The 26,300-nt window shown below is 35.9% G+C and overlaps 1 protein-coding gene across 17 annotated transcripts in view; it reads right to left on the reverse strand.

Moving 5' to 3' along the window:
* The window catches only part of PEAK1 (pseudopodium enriched atypical kinase 1), a 292,180-nt gene that overhangs the window by 115,159 nt on the left and 150,721 nt on the right, over positions 1–26,300 (reverse strand). The window contains exon 7 of one of the 17 annotated variants that reach the window (XM_033440134.2): positions 21,299–21,350. The exons of the other annotated variants lie outside the window; for them this stretch is intronic. The gene's annotated coding sequence lies outside the window, so the exon portion shown is untranslated. The remainder of the gene's footprint in view (positions 1–21,298; positions 21,351–26,300) is intronic. 17 annotated transcript variants of the gene reach the window in all.

The raw sequence follows: 26,300 nt of genomic DNA on the forward strand, positions 1-26,300 counted from the left end.
CTGTGCAAAGAAGAGAAAGGGAAATTTCTCCCAGCAGCCTCAGGAGCAGCGGATTAAATTTCCACAATCAACTTGATGTACCCTGCATCTGTGGAATACCTGAATAGACAACGAATCATCCCAAATTAAGGAGGTGGACTTAGGGAGCAAAGATATATATTTTTTTTCCCTTTTTTCTCTTTTTGTGAGTGTGTATGTGTATGCTTCTGTGTGTGATTTTGTCTGTATAGCTTTGCTTTTACCATTTGTCCTAGGGTTCTGTCGGTCCATTTTTTGTTGTTTTTTTTGTTTTTACTTAAAAATTTCTTTTTATCTTAATAATTATTTTTTATTTTAATAACTTTATTTTATCTTCTTCTTTCTTTCTTTCTGTTTTTCTCCCTTTTATTCTGAGCCGTGTGGAAGACAGGCTCTTGGTGCTACAGCCAGGAGTCAGGGCTGTGCCACTGAGGTAGGGGGGCCAAGTTCAGGACACTGGTCCACAAGAGACCTCCCGGCTCCATGTATTATCAAACGGCGAAAATCTCCGAGAGGTCTCCATCTCAACACCAAGACCCAGCTCCACTCAACGACCAGCAAGCTACAGTGCAGGGCACCCTATGCCAAACAACTAGCAACACAGGAACACAACCCCATCCATTAGCACAGAGGCTGCCTAAAATCATAAAAAGGCCACAGACACCCCAAACCACACCTACAGACGTGGACCTGCCCACCAGAAAGAAAAGATCCAGCTTCATCCACCAGAACACAGGCACTAGTCCCCTCCACCAGGAAGGCTACACAATCCACTAAATCAACATTAGACAATGGGGACAGACACCAAAAACAACGGAAACTACGAACATGCAGCCTGCGAAAAGGAGACCCCAAACACAGTAACATAAGCAAAATGAGAAGACAGAGAAACACACAGCAGATGAAGGAGCAAGGTAAAAACCCATCAGACCAAACAAGTGAAGAGGAAATAGGCAGTCTACCTGAAAAAGACTTCAGAATAATGATAGTAAAGATGATCCAAAATCTTGGAAACAGAATGGAGAACATACAAGAAATGTTTAACAAGGACGTAGAAGAACTAAGGAGCAAACAAACAGAGATGAACAACACAATAAATGAAATTAAAAATTATCAAGAAGGGATCAAGAGCAGAATAACTGAGGCAGAAGAACGGATAAGTGACCTGGAAGTTAAAATAGTGGAAATAACTACTGCAGAGCAGAATAAAGAAATAAGAATGAAAAGAATTGAGGACAGTCTCAGAGACCTCTGGGACAACATTACACGCACCAGCATTCAAATTATAGGGGTCCCAGAAAAAGAAGAGAAAAAGGAACTGAGAAAATATTTGAAGAGATTATACTTGAAAACTTCCCTAACATGGGAAAGGAAATAGTTAATCAAGTCCAGGAAGCACAGAGAGTCCCATACAGGATAAATCCAAGGAGAAACACGCCAAGACACATATTAATCAAACTATCAAAAATTAAATACAAAGAACAAATATTAAAATCAGCAAGGGAAAAACAACAAGTAACACACAAGGGAATCCCCATAAGGTTAACAGCTGATCTTTCAGCAGAAACTCTGCAAGACAGAAGGGAGTGGCAGGACATATTTAAAGTGATGAAAGAGAAAAACCTACAACCAAGATGACTCTACCCAGCAAGGATCTCATTAAGATTTGATGGAGAAATTAAAAGCTTTACAGGCAAGCAACAGCTAAGAGAATTCAGCACCACCAAACCAGCTTTACAACAAATGCTAAAGGAACTTCTCTAGGTAGGAAACACAAGAGAAGGAAAAGACCTACAATAATAAACCCAAAACAATTAAGAAAATGGTAAAAGGAACATACATATCAATCATTACCTTAAATGTAAATGGATTAAATGCTCCAACCAAAAGACACAGACTGGCTGAATGGATACAGAAACAAGTCCCGTATATATGCCAGCTACAAGAGACCCACTTCAGACCAAAGGACACATACAGACTGAAAGTGAGAGGATGGAAAGAGATATTCCATGCAAATGGAAATCAGAAGAAAGCTGGACTAGCAATTCTCATATCAGACAAAAGAGACTTTAAAATAAAGTCTATTACAAGAGACGAAGAAGGACACTACATAATGATCAAGGGATCAATCCAAGAAGAAGATATAACAATTGTAAATATGTATTCACCCAACATAGGAGCACCTCAATACATAAGGCAAATACTAACAGCCATAAGAGGTGAAAGCGACAGTAACACAATCATATTAGGGGATTTCAAAACCCCACTTTCACCAATGGACAGATCATCGAAAATGAAAATAAATAAGAAAACACAAGCTTTTTTATTTTTTTAATATTTATTTATTTTGCTGTACGCAGGCCTTGCACTGTTTTGGCCTCTCCCGTTGCGAAGCACAGGCTCTGGACGCGCAGCCCCAGCGGACATGGCTCACGGGCCCAGCCGCTCCACGGCATGTGGGATCTACCCAGAATGGGGCACAAACCCGTGTCCCCTGCATCGGCAGGCGGACTCTCAACCACTGTGCCACCGGGGAAGCCCAGGAAACACAAGCTTTAAATGATACATTAAACAACATGGACTTAATTGATATTTATAGGACATTCCACCCCAAACAACAGAATATACATTCTTCTCAAGTGCTCATGGAACATTCTCCAGGGTAGATCATATCTTGGGTCACAAATCAAGCCCTGGTAAATTTTAAAAAATGGAAATCGTATCAATTATCTTTTCCGACCACAACACCATGAGACTAGATATCAATTATAGGAAAAAATCTGTAAGAAATACAAACACATGGAGGCTAAACAACACACTACTTAAAAACGGAGAGATCACTGAAGAAACCAAAGAGGAAATCAAAAAATACCTAGAAACAAATGACAATGAAAACACAACGACCCAAAACCTATGGGATGTAGCAAAAGCAGTTCTAAGAGGGAAGTTTATAGCTATACAAGGCTACCTTAAGAAACAAGAAACATCTCAAATAAACAACCTAACCTTACACCTAAAGCAATTAGAGAAAGAAGAACAAAAAACCCCCAAAGTTAGCAGAAGGAATGCAGTCATAAAGATCAGATCAGAAATAAATGAAAAAGAAATGAAGGAAACAAGAGCAAAGATCAATAAAACTAAAAGCTGGTTCTTTGAGAAGATAAACAATATTAGTAAACCATTAGCCAGACTCATCAAGAAAAAAAGGGAGAAGACTCAAATCAATAGAATTAGAAATGAAAAAGGAGAAGGAACAACTGACACTGCAGAAATACAAAGGATCATGAGAGATTACTACAAGCAACTACATGCCAATAAAATGGACAACCTGGAAGAAATGGACAAATTCTTAAAAATGCACAACCTTCCAAGACTGAACCAGGAAAAAATAGAAAATATGAACAGACCAATCCAAGCAGTGAAATTGAAACTGTGATTAAAAATCTTCCAACAAACAAAAGCGCAGGACCAGATGGCTTCACAGGCAAATTCTATCAAACATTTAAAGAAGAGCAAACACCTATCCTTCTCAAACTCTTCCAAAATATAGCAGAGGGAGGAACACTCCCAAACTCATTCTACAAGGCCACCATCACTCTGATACCAAAAGCAGATAAAGATGTAACAAAGAAAGAAAACTACAGGCCAATATCACTGATGAACATAGATGCAAAAATTCTCAACAAAATACTAGCAAACAGAATCCAACAGCACATTAAAGGATCATACATTATGAACAAGTGGGGTTTATCCCAATAATGCAAGGATTCTTCAATATACGCAAATCAATCAACGTGATACACCATATTAACAAATTGAAGGAGAAAAACCATATGATCATCTCTATAGATGCAGAGAAAGCTTTGAACAAAATTCAACACCACTTTATGATAAAAACCCTTCAGAGAGTAGGCATAGAGGGAACTTTCCTCAACATAATAAAGGCCATATATGACAAACCCACAGGCAACACCGTCCTCAATGGTGAAAAACTGAAACCATTTCCACTAAGATCAGGAACAAGACAAGGTTGCCCACTCTCACCACTATTATTCAACATAGTTTTGGAAGTTTTAGCCACAGCAATCAGAGAAGAAAAAGAAATAAAAGGACTACAAATTGGAAAAGAATAAGTAAAACTGTCACTGTTTGCAGATGACATGATACTATACATAGAGAATCCTAAAGATGCTACCAGAAAACTACTAGAGCTCATCAATGAATTTGGTAATGTAGCAGGATACAAAATTAATGCACAGAAATCTCTTGCATTCCTATACACTAATGATGAAAAATCTGAAAGTGAAATTAAGAAAACACTCCCATTTACAATTGCAACAAAAAGAATACAATATCTAGGAATAAACCTACCTAAGGAGACAGAAGACCTGTATGCAGAAAACTATAAGACACTGATGAAAGAAATTAAAGATGATACAAATAGATGGAGAGATATACCATGTTCTTGGATTGGAAGAATCAACATTGTGAAAATGACTCTACTACCCAAAGCAATCTACAGGTTCAATGCAATCCCTATCAAACTACCACTGGCATTTTTCACAGAACTAGAACAAAAAATTTCACAATTTGTATGGAAACACAAAAGACCCTGAATAGCCAAAGCAATCTTGAGAAAGAAAAACGGAGCTGGAGGAATCAGGCTCCCTGACTTCAGACTATACTACAAAGCTACAGTAATCAAGACAGTATGGTACTGGCACGAAAACAGAAATATAGATAAATGAAACAGGATACAAAGCTTAGAGATAAACCCACACACATATGGTCACCTTAGCTTTGATAAAGGAGGCAAGAATATACAGTGGAGAAAAGACAGCCTCTTCAATAAGTGGTGCTGGGAAAACTGGACAGCTTCACGTAAATGAATGAAATTAGACACTCCCTAATACCATACACCCAAAAGAACTCAAAATGGATTAAAGACCTAAATGTAAGGCCAGACACCATCAAACTCTTAGAGGAAAACAGGCAGAACACTCTACGACATAAATCACCGCAAGATCCTTTGTGATCCACCTCCTAGAGAAATGGAAATAAAAACAGAAATAAACAAATGGGACCTAATGAAACTTAAAAGCTTTTGCACAGCAAAGGAAACCATAAACAAGACGAAAAGACAACCCTCAGAATGGGAAAAAATATTTGCACATGAAGCAACTGACAAAGGATTAATCTCCAAAACATACAAGCAACTCATGCAGCTCAATATCAAAAAAAATATAACCCAATCCACAAATGGCCAGAAGACCTAAATAGCCATTTCTCCAAAGAAGATATACAGATTGCCAACAAACACATGAAAGAATGCTCAACATCATTAATCATTAGAGAAATGCAAATCAAAACTACAATGAGATATCATCTCACACCAGTCAGAATGGCCATCATCAAAAAATCTACAAACAATAAATGCTGGAGAAGGTGTGGAGAAAAGGGAACCCTCTTGCACTGTTGATGGGAATGTAAATGGACATAGCCACTATGGAGAACAGTATGGAGGTTCCTTAAAAAACTAAAAACAGAACTACCATAAGACCCAGCAATCCTACTACTAGGCATATACCCTGAGAAAACCATAATTCAAAAAGAGTCATGTACCGAAATGTTCACTGGAGCTCTATTTACAATAGCCATGATATGGAAGCAACCTAAGTGTCCATCAACAGATGAATGGATAAAGAACATGTGGCACATATATATACAACGGAATATTACTCAGCCATAAAATGGAACAAAACTGAATTATTTGTAGTGAGGTGGATGGACCTAGAGACTGTCATACAGAGTGAAGTAAATCAGAAAGAGAAAAGCAAATACCGTATGCTAACACATATATATGGAATCTAAAAAAAAAAGGTCAGAAGAACCTAGGGGCAAGATGGGAATAAAGTTGCAGAACTACTAGAGAGTGGACTTGATGATACGGGGAGGGGGAAGGGTAAGCTGGGACAAAGTGAGAGAGTGGCATGGACATATATACACTACCAAACATAAAATGATAGCTAGTGGGAAGCAACCGTATAGCACAGGGAGATTAGCTCAGTGCTTTGTAATCACCTAGAGGGGTGGGAGGGAGGGAGACGCAAGAGGGAAGAGATATAGGGACATATGTATATGCATAACTGATTCACTTTGTTATAAAGCAGAAACTGACACACCATTGTAAAGCAATTATACTCTAATAACGATGTTAAAAAAAAAGTCTAAAAATAATAAATGCTGGAGAGGGTGTAGAGAAAAAGGAACCCTCTTACACTGTCGGTGGAAATGTAAATTGGTACAGCCACTATGGAGAACAGTATGGAGGTTCCTTAAAAAACTAAAAATAGAGTTACTGTATGATCCAGGATCCCACTCCTGGGCGTATATCCAGAACAAATTCTTAATTCGAAAAGGTACATGTACCCCAGTGTTCACTGCAGCAGTATTTACAATAGCCAAGACATAGAAGCAACCTAAATGTTCATCAAAAGATGAATGGATAAAGAAGATGTGATGCATATATTTTATAAACACACACATATACACACAATGGAATATTAGTCAGCCATGAAAAAGAATGAAACAATGCCATTTGCGCAATATGGAGGGACCTAGAGGTTATCATACTAAGTAAAGCAACCCAGATAAAAACAAATATCATATGATATCACTTATATGTGGAATCTTAAAAAAAAAGATACAAAGGAACTTATTTACAAAACAGAAATAGACCCACAGATATAGAGAACAAACTTATAGTTACCAAATGGGAAAGGGGGGCGAACGATAAATTAGGAGTTTGGGGTTATCATATACACACTACTGAAACAGAAGAGAAAGTGGAAGGGCACAACCTTTAAAAGAATGACATAGTCCTTGTGGATACAACATAAACTGGTAAGAACTTCCAAGACGACGGAAGAATTGACTTCCAGTATACCTTGAACCTCATTATATGCTCATTGTAATATATTAGCATGCAAAATGACACACCCACAGGTGCCATGACATTTCCGAGGTTAATCATAAAAAGCCAAAAAGTGGGCGGTGGCCCAATTCCTGGAAATCTTTGCCCCTTCTCCAAATCTTGTATCTGATATGGGTAAGCTGAAAGTGAGTCCCTTTTACACGTCTGAAGCCAGGTTCTATGTTGTGTCAACTCCACTTCCACGCCCCTTATCCCTGTCTTCTCCTTGTCAAATTCACAGTTACCAGTATAGTTCAAAGTCCTCATTTTCTCATTTAAACAACTGCCTCAGCCATCTAACTAGTCTTTCTGTCTCAAATCTCTCACCTTGTAAGCCACTCTTCACACTGTTATTAGTCAGTGCTCTAAAACCTTTGGTGGATCCTCAACATTAATGGAACAAAACCTAACTTTCTTGTTAGGATATTCAAAACTCTTCCATGATTTTAATTCATCTTGTCTTTTCAGTCCCATCTCTCAGGTCATTTCCTTCAACTATCCCTTAATATGCAAGACTGCATGCCTTAGACATGATATGTACTGAACTACCGCTAAGCTTTGGCTCATGCTATTCCTTCGCCCTAGGAACAATCATGGAATACAAAGAATACTGCACTGGCATTAGGAGACTTGGGTAAGAGTTCCAACTCTGCCATGTGTCCTCTCTGAGTTCAATTCTTGATAGGTAAAATAAGGACAAAGTACCAGCCCCAGGATTAAATAAGAATGCATTTCAGAGTTCTTTATGAATTCTACAGGTACACAAAATACTGCCAAATTCTTCTAGATAATGACTTTCCTTACAACCCACAGTTATTAAGAGGATATCCATTTCTCCACATACTTGCCACCACTGGATATACCAATTTAAAACTTTTCTGCCAATCCGGTAGAATAAAACAATTTTATTATCTTTAAAATTTGCATTTCCCTGACTATTAGTGATATTGAACATCTTTCCCAATGTTTATTGGCTATATTCTTTTCTTTGAATTCCCTGCTCATATTCTTTGCCCATTTTTCTATTTCCTCCTCCCTTTTTCTTATTATGGATATATAACTGTTCTGTTCCATCCATTCAAAATATTTTTTTTAGGTCTGGCACTTGTCCTCTTTATTTATTGAAAGTGTCTTTTGTTATTGAGAAGTTTTTATTTTGTTATATCTAAGTTTAACAATCTATTTTTTTAATGGTTTTTGATCTTGATAGCTGATTTTAAGGCCTTCCCTACCTCATGGTCATAAACATTTTCTTTTAACATTTGCAAAGTGTTTCTTATATATTTAGACTTTTATTACATTTTGATTTTATTTCTTGTTAATGGTGTGAAAATTTTATATATCTTTCTAAATGCACACCATTTATTGAATAGTCCGTTCCTTAAATATTGATTTAAAATACCACATGTATTCTACATTTAAATTGGGAGATATACGTGAGTCTGTCTCATAATCTTTTTTTTTTTTTTTTTTTGCGGTTATGTGGGCCTCTCACTGTTGTGGCCTCCCCCGTTGCGGAGCACAGGCTCCGGACGCGCAGGCTCAACGGCCATGGCTCACGGGCCCAGCTGCTCCGCGGCATGTGGGATCTTCCCGGACCAGGGCACGAACCCATGTCCCCTGCTTTGGCAGGCAGACTCTCAACCACTGCGCCACCAGGGAAGCTCTCAGAATCTTTACTCTGTTTTTGATCTAGTTGTCTTTCCCTATGCCAAAACCACACTGTTGCATTTTACTGAATGCTTTCGGGGGTGTTATAGAGAGGATTGCGAAGTTTCCTTCTCTAATAACTACAAAATAAGTTATACAAATAGATTTTATAGTGCTGACTCATCTTTACATTCTTGGGATAAATCCTAACTAAATAATACTTTAATTCAATATTCTAATATTTTATTTATGATATTTTTAGTCCTATCTCCAGAAGTAAGGTAGCCTGTAGTTTTCCTTTCCTTTCTGCACCCCCACCCTCTTTTCTCTCTCTCTCTTTTTCTGTGTCTCTCTTTGGTTTGGGTATCAGTACTAATGTATTAGCATCATAAAACCAGTTGGGTAGGGTCCTATCTTTTTATATATCATCCAAGTTTATATGAGTTCTTTAAAAGTTTCCTAGAACTCACCTGTAAAACCTGGGCCGTTGTAGGGACAAATCTTTAAATTTCTTTTCAATTTCTTCTTATAATTATTAGTTAACTCAAGGTTTTTACCTTTTCTTGTGATAACTGGAATAAGTCATATATTTCTGAAAAATTACCCACTGAATCTCAGCTTTCACATTTTATTAGTATACATTTATACAGAGTTCTTGCAACTTTACAAATCTCTGTATATTTAGTCGTGCTTACTTTTTAATTTTTAATATTTTTTTGTTCTTTTCCAGACCTGCCATGATTTATCCATGTTATAAATTTTTCAATCAATCAAAAATGCTGCTAATTTCTGATCTTACCCTTATTAATCTGGACCTTTATTTTCTTTGAATTATTTTATCAATTTCTTTTTTAAATCTTTAAGTCAATTATTTAATTCATTAATTTTATTTAAGCAAATGACTTAATTTTTATGAAACGAAACATGCTTCCATAAAAACTTTAATAACCCAAAAGTACAATATAGTAAGCAACAAACCAACCAGCACCCCATTACCCAGAAAGAAAAAGTGTCAATATTAATTGAATGTCATTCCACACATCTCTCTAAGCATTTATGGAGATGAATGGATGACTCCAAGCCTCCTAATTTATCCTTTTTCTTCCCAATTTTATGGTCTTTCCTTTTAAACTGTTCTTAATTTCAAAAAGCTCTAAAATTTCCTTTTTTAATAAATGCAGTGTCATCCTGCATGTCTCTGCGGATATTATATTTATTCTAAAGTTCTGTTTTGCTCTATTAACTCTGATTCCTTGGGTACTAGTTCTTCCATTTGCATAGTTCGGTATCCTCCTTCACAGTATTAGTTTTCTTTAAATATTTTATGATAATTGGGTTGTGGGCTCATCTTTGTTTAGGCTTTAGAGATATCTTGTTCGTCTGATGTATGTGATTACAGCAGCATTTTTTTAGGGGAAGGGCAAAATTTTCCATTGGGTAGTGAACATGGTTAGTATTTGGGGGGGCTCCCTATCCTTTCTGAATATTGACAACACTGGGGAATTGCCTTGGCTTTTAAAGCACCCACACTTCCTGGTTTTGCATCATACACACTAAGGAGAAATGAAGGTAGGAAGAGGTAGATCCATATGTTTGCTTGCCCAGCAGGCTAGACATAAAGCACCCCTATAATCTCACATCTTTTATAGTATTCCACTACTGTGCGTGTTTTCTCATCTGCATTCCAATCCTATTTTCAAGGGTTTTTTTCATGGGTTTTGGGCAGTTTTGCTTCTTTTCACAGTTGTGTTTGATCGGTACCATACATTTTTTGGAGGAGGAAGGAAGGATCACTTTTAGGAATGAGCAGTAGCAAAGGGAGGCTTCAGCATGTTCTCAGTGCATTGGAAGTTTCACATAGATGTTTTGGCAGAGATAAATGGATAATACTGTACATACTTTTAAAGGAAAATATGGGTTTATTTTAAACTATACTTTCTCTTCTATTGATGTATGGTCTCATAATAGTAAGCACAGGGTGTTATCCAGTGGTTTCTAACCCTTGATGCACATTACTTATCTGGGAGAGCTGCTCAAACATATTAAAACCTAACCCCAGAAATTCCATTTTAATTGGGCTGGGGTAAGAACCACTGGTATAGTGGGAAAACTACAGGCTTTAGGATTAGACAAATTTGAGTTCAAATCACCACTTACTGTGGTCTGTGACTTTAGGCAAGAAACAAACTCTTAAAAACAAACAACAACAAAAAAGAAACAAACTCTTGAGCTTTAGTTTCATCTGTAAATTGGGTTTACAAGATTGTGGTAAGGATTAGAGATAATGTAAGAAGAGAGACTAGCACCATGCAAGACAAATAGCAAATGGTTAACAAATGTTAGCTCTTCTAAATACAGTTATAAGTAAGCAGACAAAAAACCATGGCATTAGGAAAGAGACCAAGTAAAATAGGACATCCCTTCATATGCTAAAAATCTTACAAATGACAAATTTAACTCCAAAAGTCACAAAACTGTTCATAGGAGTTGACGATCATTCCCAGATATTCCAAACTAAGAGAGACCGTGAGATTTACAGAGTGTTCCTACTACATTTTATTGTACCCCCTGGGCTCTTTTAACATGCTTATTTCAATGCATTTTTTTTTCAAAGGATAACTCTCTAGGCTATTACAAGGTTTCTGAGCCATTCTTCATTCCTACAGTTCAATACCTGAGAGTAAAAACAGCAGCTAATAATAGTGGCAACCTGGTTATACATTTCTGTCTGTACTCATTCAAATATTTTGTGAGAAATAGATGAGCATTTTGAAGTTGCAGGAAATGAGCAAAATAACTAGAAAACTGTGGGACCCATGAATTGAACCAACTTTAGTGTCTCTGATGCATGAAACAATCCAATCCTAATTATAACCAGCTGGAGACAACTCCATTTTCAGAGATATTACCCAAACACAATGATGCCCATTTGCTGACAAGTATCATTCAGAAGCACAAGTATGCCATTTGGCATAATATAACTTCTTAATTAGTAATATCAACCGAATTCTTTAAAAAGTTTTAACGTATGCCCAATTACAGCTATAATTATTCACCTATCAACAATAGAGGAAAATTATTTTCTTCTTGTTCTTTAAAATGTTTAAATGTTCAGAAGTTATTAATGTTCATATACATTACATAATAGAACTTAAATTTGTCAAATCTTTAGTATAAAAGTAGACCCAAAGCAATACTAACAGTCAATTTGACAATAACACCTTAATTTAGAGGCCCATACTAAACATTAAGAGGGCCTGACTCCTATTGTATTCAATGTACATTTACATGGTAAATTATCTGACATTGATTTTCAATGTGAAGACCCTCTCAAAAACAAATTCTATGGCCAAGAAACACATGGAAAAGTGTCCAATGTCATTAGTCACCAGTGAAAAACAAATTAGAATTCCAATGAAATACAATTACAGACTGACTAGAATGGCTAAAATGATACAGCATAATAATACCAAATGCTGGAAAGTATGTGGAATAACTGCAACTCTAATATCTTCAAGGTGGGAGTGAAAGACACGATAAAGGATATTTATGCAAAACCCACAGCCAACATTATATTCAATGAAGAAAAACTGAAAGATTTCCCCTTAAGATCAAGAATAAGACATGAATCCCCATTTTCACTACTTCTATTCAGCATTGTCCTGGAAGTTCTAGCCAGAGCAATGTTAGGCAAGAATAAAAATAAGAAGCATCCCAACTGAACAGGAAGAAGTAAAATTATCTTTACTCACAGATAACAAGATCTTATAGATAAAAAATCCTAAAGAATAGACACACACACAAAACTATTAGAACAAATAAAAAATTTTGCAAGAATTTCAGGACACAAGACCAACACACAAAAATCAGTTGTATTTCTATACACTAAAAATGAACATGAAAATAAAATTAAGAAAACAATTCCATTCACAATAGCATAAAAAAAGAATAAAATACTTAGGAAAAAATTCAATCAAGGAGGTGCAAGACTGTATACTAAAAACCACAAAACATAAGTGAAAGAAATTAAAGGAAACCTAAATAAAAAAGTATCCTATGTTCATGGATTGGAAAACTTAATATTGTTAAGATGTCAATATTTCCAAAACTGATCCTGTGATTCAATGCAATCCCTATCAAAACCTCAGTTTCCCTTTATGTAGAAATTAACAAGCTGATTACAAAATTCATATGGAATCTCAAGGGACCCTGAATAACCAAGAAGATCTGATGAAAAACTAAACTGAAAGCCTCACACTTCCCCAGTTCAAAACTTATTACAAAGCTACAGTAATCAAAGTAGTGTGGTATGGGCATAAGAACAGACAAATGGAACAGAATTGGGAATTCAGAAATAAACCCATACATCTTTGGTCAACTGAGTTTTGACAAGGATGCCAAGATCATCCAATAGGCCAAAGAACAGTTTCTTCAACAAATAGTGCTGGTACAACTAATATCAACATGTAAAAGAATGAAGTTGGACCCCTACCTCATATCATATACAAAAATTCATTCAAAATGGGTCAACAACCTAAATGTAAGCACTAAAACTATAAAATTTTTAGAAGAAAACACAGGGGTAAGTTTCATTATTTTGGCTTTGGCAATGGATGCTTAGATATGACACCAAAAGCACAAGAAATAAAAGAAAAAACAGATATACTGGGCTCCATCAAAATTAAAATTTTTGTGCATCAAATGACACTATCAAGAAAATGAACAGGGCTTCCCTGGTGGCGCAGTGGTTGAGAGTCCGTGTGCTGAGGCAGGGGACACGGGTTCGTGCTCCGGTCCGGGAAGATCCCATGTGCCGCAGAGCGGCTGGGCCCGTGAGCCGTGGCCGCTGAGCCTGCACGTCCGGAGCCTGTGCTCCGCAATCAGAGAGGCCACAACAGTGAGAGGCCCGCGTACCACAAAAAAAAAAAAAAACAAGAAAATGAACAAACCTATACAATGGGAGAAAGTATTTGAAAATCATATATCTAATAAAAGATCTGTATCTAAGAAATATCAAGAACTCTCACAACTCAATAGCAAAAAGACAAGCAACCCAATTAAAAAATGAGCAAAGACTTGAATACATTTCTCCAAAAGAGGTACAAAATGGCCAACAAGCAAACAAAAAGGTGCTCAACATCATCAGTCATAAGTAAAGTGCAAATCAAAACCATGAGATACTACTTTAATCCACTAGCATGGCCATAATCATAAAAACAAAAAAACAGGTATTGGTGAGGATATGGATCTTGTACATTGATGGTGGGAAAGTAAAATGGTGCAGCCACTGTGGAACGCAGTGTGGAAGTTCCTCAAAATTTAAACATAGAATTACCATATCACCCAGCAGTTCTACTGCTGGCTGTATACCTCAAAGAACTAAAAAGAGGGACTCAGACAAATACTTGTATGTGAATGTTCATGGCAGCATTATTCTCAATAGCCAAAAGGTGGAAGCAACCCAAGTGTCCACTGACAGATGAATGGATAAACAAAACATAGCATATTCATATCATGGAACATTATTCAGCCATCGAAATGAATGAAGTATTGATACATGCCACAAACATAGATGAAACTCAAAAACATTATGATAAGTAAGGAAGCCAGACACAAAAGATCACAGATATTAGTACATTTCTATGAAATCTGAAGAATAGTTAAAACCAGATAGAAAGCAGATTAGTTGACAGGGGCTGAGAGAAGGTGGGAATGGAGAATGGATAGGTCTCCTTTTGGGGTGATGAAATGTTTTGAAACTTGATAGAGGTGGTAGTTGTACAACATTGTGAATGTACTAAATGCCACTGAATTATGACTTTAAAATGGTTAATATTATGTTACATCAATTCTGCCTCAATGAAAATAAATAAAGGAATAAGAAAAAATTCTGATGCCTCTTATGAGCAGTTATTAAAACTATTCTGGGTCTTGGCCAAAGAGGACACACACAGTAAAAAGGATTTAGAAATTACAAGAAGAAAATGATTATAGCTGCATTATAAAAAATAATCTTTTATTTCACTTAGGAAAGTACAAGAGCAAATACCTTGAGGGATAAACAACCACTAATCATATAAATATTGTTCTGTTTAGTTTTCTGTATAATTACTCTTAACAGAACTTTTGAATCAAATGTAAAACTAGAAAGTCTCAGCAAAGACATAGAAGATATGCAGAATAATTAAATGGAAATTTTGGAATTAAAAATACATTTTAAATGAAAAAATTCACTGGGAAGGCTCAATAGCAGACGATAAAGGAAAGTCAGTGAATTTGCGGATAGTTCAATAGAAATTATACAATTTGAAAAATAGAAATAAATTTGAGCCAAAAAAAAAAAGAAACAAAGAAAAAGAAGAGAGCCTCAGAGACCTGTAGAAAAATAACCAAAGGCCTATCATCGATGTTACTGGAGTTCCAGAAGGAAAGGAAAAAGAATATGGTGCTAAAAATACATTAGAAGAAACTTCCCAAGTTTGGCAAAAGACATAATCCTACAGATTTAAAAAGCCCAGTGAACTCAATAAAGGACAAGCCCAAAGAAATCCACACCCAGGATATCATAATCAAACTGATGAAAACTAAGAAACAAAAGTTGAAACCAGCCAAAGAAAAACAACACTTTTAGGGAATCAATTGGAATGACTACAGATTACTCATCAGAAACAGCGGAGGACAGTTGGAAGCGACACAATATTTTTAAAGTCCTGGAAGAAAAGAACTGTCAACTAAGAATTCTATATTCAACAAAAATGTCCTTCACCTGAAGGTCAAATAAAGACACTTTAGATGAAGAAGAACAGGAGAAGAGGTTGCCAGCAGATATGCTATAAAAGAATTGCTTTTTCTGTTGTTCAGAGAGAAGCTATCAGAAGGAAATTTGGAGGATTAAGATAAAGAATGAGAAAGAGAAATGGTAACTATCTGGATAAACATAACAGACTATTCTCCCCTCTTGAATTTTTAAAAATATGTTTGACATCTGAAAGCAAAAAATAATATTGTCTGATAGAGTTTTCAATGCATGTAGTGTAATATATAAGTAACTATAACCTAAAGAGGGCAAAGATAAAGCCATTTATATGGTGATATGGTTTCTACATTTTACTTGAAGCGGTAAAATATTCTCAGTAGATTGTACAAGGTTTAGTATGTACATGGTAATCCTTAGAGTATCTACAAAGACACAGAGTAAAACACACAACAGGTAAGTTAAATAGAATACCAAAAGATGTTCAAATAAATCAGGAAAGAGAAAACAGGATAAAAAACAAAGGGAACGGGGCTTCCCTGGTGGCGCAGTGGTTGAGAATCTGCCTGCTAATGCTGGGGACATGGGTTCGAGCCTTGGTCTGGGAAGATCCCACATGCCACGGAGCAACTAGGCCCGTGAGCCACAACTACTGAGCCTGCGCGTCTGGAGCCTGTGCTCCTCAACAACAGAGGCCGCGACAGTCAGAGGCCCGCACCAAGATGAAGACTGGCCCCCGCTTGCCACAACTAGAGAAAGCCCTCGCACAGAAATGAAGACCCAACACAGCCAAAAATAAATAAATAAATAAATTTATTTTAAAAAAAAAAAACAAAGGGAACAAACAAAATAAATGGTCAACCTAGGGACTTCCCTGGTGGTGAAGTGGTTAAGAATCCACCTGCCAATGCAGGGGACACAGGTTTGATCCCTGGCCTGGGAAGATCCCACATGCCGCGGAGCAACTAAACCCATGCGCCACAACTACTGAGCCCGTGCACCACAACTACTGAAACCTGTGCACCCTAGAGCTTGTGTACCACAACTACTAAGCCTGCGTGCCAAGAGCCCGTGCTCCACAATAGAGGAAGCCACCACAATGAGAAGCCCATGCACTGCAACGAAGAGTAGCCCTCCTCACTCGCCGCAACTAGAGAAAGCCTGTGTGCAGCAACAAAGACCCAACACAGCCTAGATAAATAAATTAATTAATTAAATGGTCGCCCTAAACTTAAATGTCAATTACATTAAATGTAAATAGTATAAACATTAAAGAAATTATCAGAATGGATTTGGAAAATCATGACCCAATTACTTGGTAACTACAAGAAACACACTTCAAATATAATTATATAGGTAGGTTAAAAGTTTTTTTTAAAAGAGGAAAAAGATAGATATAACATGAAACCATTAATCAAAATAAAGCTGGAGTGGTTATATTATCAAAGTAGACTTCAGAGTAAAGAAAATTAACAGTAACAAAGAGCAACCCTTATATACTAATAAAATGTAAATTCTCCAAGAAGGCACAATAATTCTGAATGTGTATGCATCTAACAAGAGAGATTCAAAATACATGAAGCAAAAACTGACAGATCTGAAAGGAGAAATAGACAAACCTACAATTACATTTGGAAATCTCAGCATTCCTCTCTCAGTAAACAACAGTGAACAATTAGCAATGATACAGAAGAGTTAAACAATACCATCAGCCTACTGAATCTAACTGACATTTAAAGACATTTATCCAACAACAGCAGAATATACATTCTTCTCAATTTTACATGAAACATTCGCCAAGACACACCATATCCTGGGTCATGAAAGAAATCTTAAGAAATTTAAAAGAAATCAAGAATATTCTCTGCCCATAACAAATAGAAATTAATAACAGAAATTACCAAGAAAATCTCCAAATACCTGGAAACTGCCTAAACCAACAATCTATGATTCAAAGAGGAAGATTCAAGGGAAATTAGAAAATATTTTGAACTGAACAAAAATAAATATAAAATTTCAAAAATTTGTGGAATACAGTTAAAGCAGTATTTACAGGGAAACTTAAATAGTATTTATATTACAAAAGGAAAGTCTCAAACCAATAATCTAATGCCCCCTTAATTAAATCTTTGCAAACATCTTTATCTCCTTAGATTTTACAGGTATATATATATTAAATTTTTTTTGGGTATATATTGCTTAAATGCCCTCAGAAAGGTCTTTAAATTTTGACTCAAAACTTACCTTCGCTGAAAAACTTTCTCTAATTAGCCTTTTCCCACTGTTCCATCTGTGTAACTATTTGGTCTCATTAAATTACTGTTATATTTATTGGACCATATAAGCAATTACTGCTTTAATAAGACATTAAACCACTAGGCTATCTGCTTACAAAGCACATGATATCTTAGAGGAAATCTAAGTGAGGGGATAATAAACCTATGGGCTATGAAATGGGTAGCAAAATTGGCATAAAAAGATGAGTTATTAGGATTAATTTTAACACCCCATTTCCATGAATAGAGCATATTCTAATCATTTTTAGATTTTCCTATTGTTCTAGTTTGTGTGCCCCATAAAAGGCAGTGGCTGCAGGTACAGTTTGCATTGTCTGTATTATCTTTGGAATTAGTAAAAAAAAAAAAGTTCAAACTCTGAAAAATTGTGTCAAATTATCCATATCTTCAAACTCCATATATGCCCTCTCTAGATTTCTATCGTGCCTCATTTATAAAGCATGAAATTGAAGGCTAACTGCTGTCCTGTGACAGAAAAGTGTAATAATAATTCAGAAACACTGCCTATTGTGTTTTATTCCACTTGTGAAATGAAATCACATACATTAAAATAAGAATAAAGTCTCAAACTGTGCATTTTCAGCATCTGACATCACTCACAAACAATTAGCTAGTACTAATTCGGTCCAATATTGTGAATGTTTCATTAATAAAAATTAATTAGCTCTGTTAGTTATGAATGTCACAGGAAAACCCAGCCTTGGGTGCTCTGATTGTTACTGTTATTTGTTTTCAGGAATCACTTGCTGAGAATTGCTTCCCCTAGTTTTATTTCTATGCCTCAATTATACAACCTTAAAACATGGCAGCCTCTTGTATTATACATTTCCTGCAAATATTAAGCAAATATGCTAAAGCAGAGCATATTTTACATAACCACATATGTCAGACTAAATTTGAGCCAAGAAAGAGAATGAATGTACTCACATCTGAATTATATTTGGCAAATACAGAGACATCATAAGCTCCTGGTTTAAATGCCTACATGCTATTTCCATGGCAACTACATAAACATTTTCCTCACAACACAAAGCTATCTTCATTCTTTATATCCCATTATTTATTTTTTCACTCTCAGGGGAAAGCCTAATTTATTCCCTAGGAAAAATCAATCAATGGTTTCTTAATCAGTGGCATTTGAAGAGTAGGTGGCACAGTTCTTTTTATGGAAAAGCAATTTCCACCAACGCTCTTGTTACGTGACAGAAGACTAGAAGAGAATAAAAGTAGTACTTGCTTTAAGGAAAGTGTGTGTATAAGTTGCAATGAACAGTCCTTCAAAGAGAGATGAGAATGTGCATTAGAAACCCGCAAAAGGTTGGCCAAAGTGATCACGTGCAACTCCAACTTCTCTTTTGTATGTGAGTGGAGTATCATGGAAACTCCTTTATGGAAAAAAAAAGTGATATTTCATTCCTACAGAGTTTTGGCAGTCTTTAAAAAAATTCCTTTGCTGCTTTCCTTGTGTGATAGAGATTATATATAGAATGGTCAGCAACTAGAGGCAAGAGAAAGACTACCTACTTAAAAGCAGATCAAATGACAGTTAAAAGGAAAGGTAAAGGGAAACCACATCAGGTTCCTTCACTTTGTCTACTCTTTGAGCCTGAGGTAACTATCACAGATTCAAGCAGCACCAGATGGAAGAGATCCCTTATTGCATTTTAGCTATCAAATGAACAACAATTTCTCAAAGTGCTCTAAGGGACAGTGGATCAACTAACATTCTTCAGTGTACTCAGAGCTCAGTGGGCTAGCAAGGGAAGCCCATTCAGGATGAGTGTAGATATTAGCCAGTCCCTTCCTCTGAGTTTCCCTGGCACCACTATGATAGCACTTATCACTGTTTTGTTATTGTTTATATATGATTCCCTCAAGGGACCTTTATAATACCCCTCCAATCTAACACAGTGCTCTGTGAATGGTAGGGTGCTTAATAAGCTAGTGGATTAAATGCATATTCAGCTATAATGTATACACATTTCCTACAATACACAATGCTCCTCATTCAAAAGATTAAACTGTTTTACAATAATTCCCTCTACCATTTTGATGTTTCAATTCTCATGGCAGTTTTATTACTTCCTCTATTTCTACAAGGCAAATTTCTTACAATCTCCTCTCTTTCATTTATCTCCAAGGCCTATGTCCAGTTATGAGGCAAGGGCTTTTTGTTTCTTTTTGGTTTAGCTTCTAATGTTCCAGTACCATTTGTTGGAAAGACTAATCTTTCTTCACTGGGCTGCTTCTGCACCTTTGTCAAAAATCAATTGATCATATATATACATATCTAAACAAAGCATCTGCATCTGGTTTCCTTTTAAATATTCCCCATATGAAACTTACCTGTGCTTTAGCACTAGTTATACAATGGCCCATTATATATCATCAGAGAGTTCTAAAGCACCAGAATGTTTCATGTTTTCCTTCCTATGTATGTCAAACCAACAGAAGGAAACAAAAGCTGGGCCTGACTCCAAGAAGAATGAGTTTCTTAGGGATCAAGTGTTTCCTTTCATTTCTACAATTTGGTATTTTTAGATAAGCTTTCCTGTGACCATGTGCCAGAATTGTTAAACATCAAAATGTACAAGCCAGAATGATAATACTAACTTTTTCCCTCCATTATTCTGTTGCTACTGCATGGGGACAACTACTTCAGAATTCAAATACCAGTGAGGTTAGGAGTAACTGGCTTGTTTATTACAAGCATTTGTGCAGATTTCTAGTTTTTCACTGTTATAGAATGTGGTGGGTGAATCTCCCTTCTAGTAACAGAAACAAGGGGACTCTTTGCATTTATTATGCTCCTCAATCGCCACATATGTTTAGTGGTATTCCAGCTGATTGTCGTTAACTTAAAACATTTACTGCTAATTACAGTTGGCACAATAAATCAAAGGTTAAAAATGTGTTCTCAACACCCACAGTAATCCTCTCCTTCACAATAAAATTTCTATCTCTTCCCCCATCATCCCCCATGCCAGGACCAGGCCCTTGGTGAAAGGACTTCTAAGCTCTTTTCGAAGTCCAGATAAACATCCTCTTCCTGGGTCATCCTGTCATGGAGTTTTCAGAGGCTAACTCTTCCCACACATCACGACTGACTTCTTACTACCTAGCATTGTTGTCTTGCCAGCAATACATGTGTGAAGGGAGACTTTATGCCACATGGTATAGTCATTTCTTGGTCATTTGACTCTACTAGAGAGTATTCCTGCTACAACAATCTCAGTAGGAAAGAATTAAAAGCGCTAATGTGAGAGATGTAAGCTCACAGAAATAACTGTTTTCCCAACAAAAGCCTTAAAAATACATTTGAAAACCTACAGAATGAAAGAATTACATTCTTTCAAAACAGTGCAGAATTAACAAGAAGACGGTGGCACTTTAGGTACCAAGAAGAAGACACAAGAGGACAAAGTCACAACACAACAGCAAATCTGCACTATTGACTAGAGTATGTTGCCTACTCATCTATGCTATGTTTTATTTTGAGCTTATATGAAAAAATACAGTTAAATAAATATCACACATCAATGAAAGATGCAGAAAGTACATCTAGTATATCATCATTTATACTTCATATTGTTTATGAGTACTTACATAAGAATATATATTCACCAACCTCATAGAGCATTTTCTCTGGAGAAGGAGGCTAGGAATGAAATTGGAGAGAGATACAAAGAGGATTTCAATCGTTCCTAAATTGTTTTGTTTCTTTTAGCAAAAATGACAAAATGTTAGCATTCAATTAATTCTTGGTGGTAAGATAACAGATGTTTGTTATATGATTCTGAATTCATGGAATTTCATAATAAAAAAATTTTAAGAGAAATAGAAATAACACCTAATTACATTTTAGCCTGGAAGTAAAGCAGATTTATAAACACAGAAAACATGAGGAAGAACCTTCTTTCTTGGAATAGAGTTATAGCTGACCAAAATACATTTTGAACTACATAAGTCTAAAAGAATACTTAAAATGATACTGTAATTTCTAAGTAATATTGGGCAAGTAGATTTGCCTCCAAGAGCTTCCATTTAATTTTATGTAAAGCAAGGATGTTGAAGTAAAATATCTTGGATAACCTCTTCAACTTTAAAAGTCTGTAACTCTTTTTCCGCAAGAGGAGGTAAGTATACCTCTGCACATGTTATTCCTTTTGCCTAGAATAGGAATACTCTTTTCCTCTAGCTTGTTCCCTGGCAGTAAAATCCTATTTATCCGGTAACACTCAGTACATAGGATACCTTCGTGCTTTGGGAAGCCTTCCCTCACCCTTCCTAAGGAGGAAAAAGCACCGTCACAGCTCTGTTCTCATACTCCCATTAAGCACTTGATACACTATCTTTCCATTTATGTGTTGCCTGTTCTGTTAGATGGTGAGCCACTGATGACGGGACCTGCACTCTACCCTTCTTTGTATCCCCTGAACCTTCCACACTATTGCAAATATTGTTTTCCCCAAGTAAATGATGAATGAATGAATGAGTCAGTATGTAAAATGGCATGAAGTTCACTCCATCATTCAGGTCAGTTGATCGTGCCACTAGAAGGTAGGGGTGTAACCCAGACGATCACTTAATATTCTTTCCAAAAGAATCCATAGGATCATTTCGAATTTTATGCTCTTAGTTTAGAAAGCAAGGATGACATAACTTTTCTTCTTCTCCTTTTGCTTTTCCTCATACTACACAGCTTTTTACAAAGAACATGAAACACTCTTCTTACTTAAGCAAAATATCAGAAACTTAAGATACACTAAACCTTGAACTGAAAAACTGTTACAAAGAAGTGAAACATTTTATCATATATATTTGGATAATATGCAGTTGGCTGCAACAGTTCATTCAACCCTTGTTCTCAAATGGGGCTGGCTACAGTTCCTAAGGTGGAAGAGGGATAGTGTGATAACATGGAGGGGAGAGAGAACTTGGTGGAAAATAGCCAGTAATCCCTCCCAGGAACCCAAGGAAGCAGGAGGGTAGATCTCAGCACCCCTAGTTCTTTCTTGGATCAATCTCCCCAGATTTGGCTCCTGAAATAGTTGTTAACTGGGAGATTCTTGGAATCAATGGGAGTGTCCTGGGAGTCTGCCAACCAGCCACAAGACCTAGAAATGCCCTTGACAATATTTAAGCCAAAGCAGACAACTGCCACCAGATGCGATGGGGGGAATTTGGAGCTCAAAGCTGCACCCTCAGAACTTCTAACCAGGTACTAGTGTAGCTCACCCTAGTCATTTCATTAATTCAGAAGTAACATGACCTTGCATTTTACAGGACTGAATATTCTGGACCATACTTATTAATTATAATAGGGTTATTTTTTTAAACTTTTTATTTTGAAATTGAAGATTCACAGGAAGTTGCAAAGATAGTACTGAGAAGCCTCATTTACCCTTAAACAAGTTTGCCCCAATAGTCACATCTTGTGTAAATACAATACAATATCAAAACCAGGAAATTGACATGGGTACAATGTATGTATATTCACTGTCACTTTATGACACATGTAGATTACTCTAGCTATCATCACAATCAAGATAGACTATCCCTTCACTGCAAAGATACCCCTTGGTGCTATCTCTTTAAAGTCACACCCATCCACCTACCCCTCAACCTTCCCAAACCCCTGGCAACAACTGTCTTGTTCTCCATCATCATAATTTTGTCATTTTGAGAATGTCATATAAATGGAATAATACATTATGTGACTTTTTGAGACTGGCTTTTTTCATTCAGCATAATGTTCTTGAGATCCGTCCAAGCTGTGGTATATATCAGTAGATCATTCCTTTTTATTACTGATATCATATTCCATGGTATGGATATACCACAGTTTGTTTAACTGTTTACCTATTGTAGAACATGTTGGTTGGTACAATCTGTGGCTAGTACTAATAAAGCTGGTATGAAAAACAATGCACATGTTTTTGTGTGGATATAAGTTTCCATTTTACTGGGTTTAATGCCCAAGAGTGGGATTGCTGCATCATATGGTAAGTGTACATTTAATTTTTAAAGAAACTATCAAATTATTTTCCAGTGTCTGTACCATTTTATATTCTACCAGCAATATATGAAAGATCTAGTTTCTCTGCATCCTCACCAGCATTTGGTATTGCTACTATTTTTTATTTTAGCTAGTCTAACAAGTGTATAGTGATAACTCATCATGGCATTAATTTTCATTTCCCTAATAGCAAGTGATGTTGAACATCTTTTTAATATGCTCATCTGCCAATGCTATTAAGAATATATCCTCTTTGGTGAAATATTTCATGCCTTTTGCCCATTTTTTAATTGATTGTTTTAACTGTTGAGTTTTGAGAGTACTTTAAGTATTCTACATATGACTGTTTTGTCTTCTCATCCTTTTAACTGGGTCTTCTACAGAGTAAAAGTTCTAAATTTTGATCAAGTCCAACTTACCCATTTTTCCTTCTTTTATAGATTGTGCTTTGCTGTACTATCTAACTACTCTTCACTAAGCCCCAGATCCTAAAGATTTTCTCCCATATAAAACTTCTAAAAAGTTTTATAGTTTTACATTTAAATCTATGATCCACTTTGAGTTAATTTTTGTATAAGGTGTGAGACTTAGGCTGAGGTTCTTTTTTTCCACCCCCATGAATATTCAATTGTTCTGCACTATTTGATGAAAAGACAATCCATTCTCCATTGAATTGCCTTTACACTTTTGTTAGAAAAAAAAAATTAGCTGGCTATACTTGTGTGGGGTTATCTATTCTGTTATTGATTTATGTGCCTATCCTACTGCCAATACCAGTCTTGAGTATTGTGGCTATATAAATTTTGCAGTCAGGTGGAGTGGTTCCTTCCATTTTTTTCTTCTTTTTCAAAATCGTTTTAGCTGTTCTAATTTGCCTTTCCATATAAATTTTAAAATCTTGCCAGGATTTTAGGAATTGAGTTAAGCCTATATATCAAATTAGGGAGAACTGATATCTTTAATATGTTGAGTCTTGATGATAAATTTTACCATCTTAAACTTTGATAATAGGTTAATGTACTTAGTTTTCTACCATTTGGACAAGAAGTACCTATTTGAAAAGGACTGTATATAAATTTAACAGAAAATTTACGCCACTACTATATTTAAAATAGATAACCAACAAGGACCTACTGTATAGCCATAGCACAGGAAACACTGATCAATATTCTGTAATAACCTAAATGGGAAAAGAATTTGAAAAAGAATAGATACGTGTATATGCGTAACTGAATCACTTTATTGTACACCTGAAACTAACACAACATTGTTAATCAACTGTGCTCCAATATAAAATAAAAATTAAAAAAAAGACAAACTGGTTTCCAGATTCATTACTATTTTAGTTTTTAGTAACAGTATCAGTTACTGAGACTGAAAAACAAGGAAGAATTTCCTTGGGATAAAGAGAAAGGCAAATAATACTTCAAGGGAGGACAGCTGAGTAAAGAGGTCAGTTTTGCATTTTTTCCTCACCCATGTCTCCTATCTTTCTCTGTCTTCTGTTATCTCAGATAAAATGCGGGTCTAATGATATCATCTTCAAGTAATTTAACCTTTTCTCAGTAGATTAAGTTGTCTTTTCCATTAAATAATAACTAACACTTTAAGAACATAATCAAAACAATGATAAATTATTGACAAAATAAAACTGATGTTGCAAAAGAAAAATACTGTGTATCTAAAGGGAACATAATTTTACAAAGCTGAAATGAGAATGCTGCTAATAAGACCTTTCGCTTAAAAAAAAAAAAGACCTCTCCTTATCTGCCACTAGGTAAATAAAAACTTCACAAGTTGAAGTTTTGAAATATTGAATGTTTGTAAACTAGAATAAACTCCTAGTTAAGAGCTCAGGTCATGGAGTCAGATAGACCTGGCTCTACCTTGAACTAGCAACTTGATGTAGGGCAATTTACATAACTTCTTTGAGAATGTGTTTCCTCGTATGTAAGATGGATATATTTAATAATAGGACCTATGTCAAATAGAGTGGTGAAGCTTCAGATAATGTATATTAAGCACTAATTCGAATGCTTGGCATATGGTAATCACTCAATACACATTAATTACTATTATTTTTAATTCCTTTTTGTCTGGGCAAATTACATTTAGGCTTCCCTCCATAAGGACAGTTGTCCTAAATGGAGCCTTATCAAGCTTTATGAATTTTAAGATTCCTGATAGATACATTGTTTAGAGTGGTCTTAGTGTCTGCATGTATACACTTCCCTTACTCCCAAGAACCATAATTTTAAGCTAATGAACTGAACTTAGATAAAACTGGGTGTTTGGTTCAACTTTAACATAGCTAGAACCCATCTTTTGAATTTCAGTCTCTTCAAAGTGGCCATGATAGTTTGCACAGTTAGAAATATGAATTTCTAATTGTACAAATTAGAAATTCTGTCAGTTGCACAATCAGAAGTCTAATTCCATTCCTTCATCAAAAGCCACAGTAGATTTGGGATTTTGGAGGCAGCCAGCTTAGATGGGGCCAGAAAAATTAAATAATATGTAATTCAGGTGGTCTCATGTAGATGAATTACATGACCTCTGAACTGGACTTGATGGGAGAATCAAGGCAAT

The sequence above is a fragment of the Orcinus orca genome, chromosome 2, assembly GCF_937001465.1.
Source record: "Orcinus orca chromosome 2, mOrcOrc1.1, whole genome shotgun sequence".
In the NCBI taxonomy this organism is placed as follows: Eukaryota; Metazoa; Chordata; class Mammalia; order Artiodactyla; family Delphinidae; genus Orcinus; species Orcinus orca.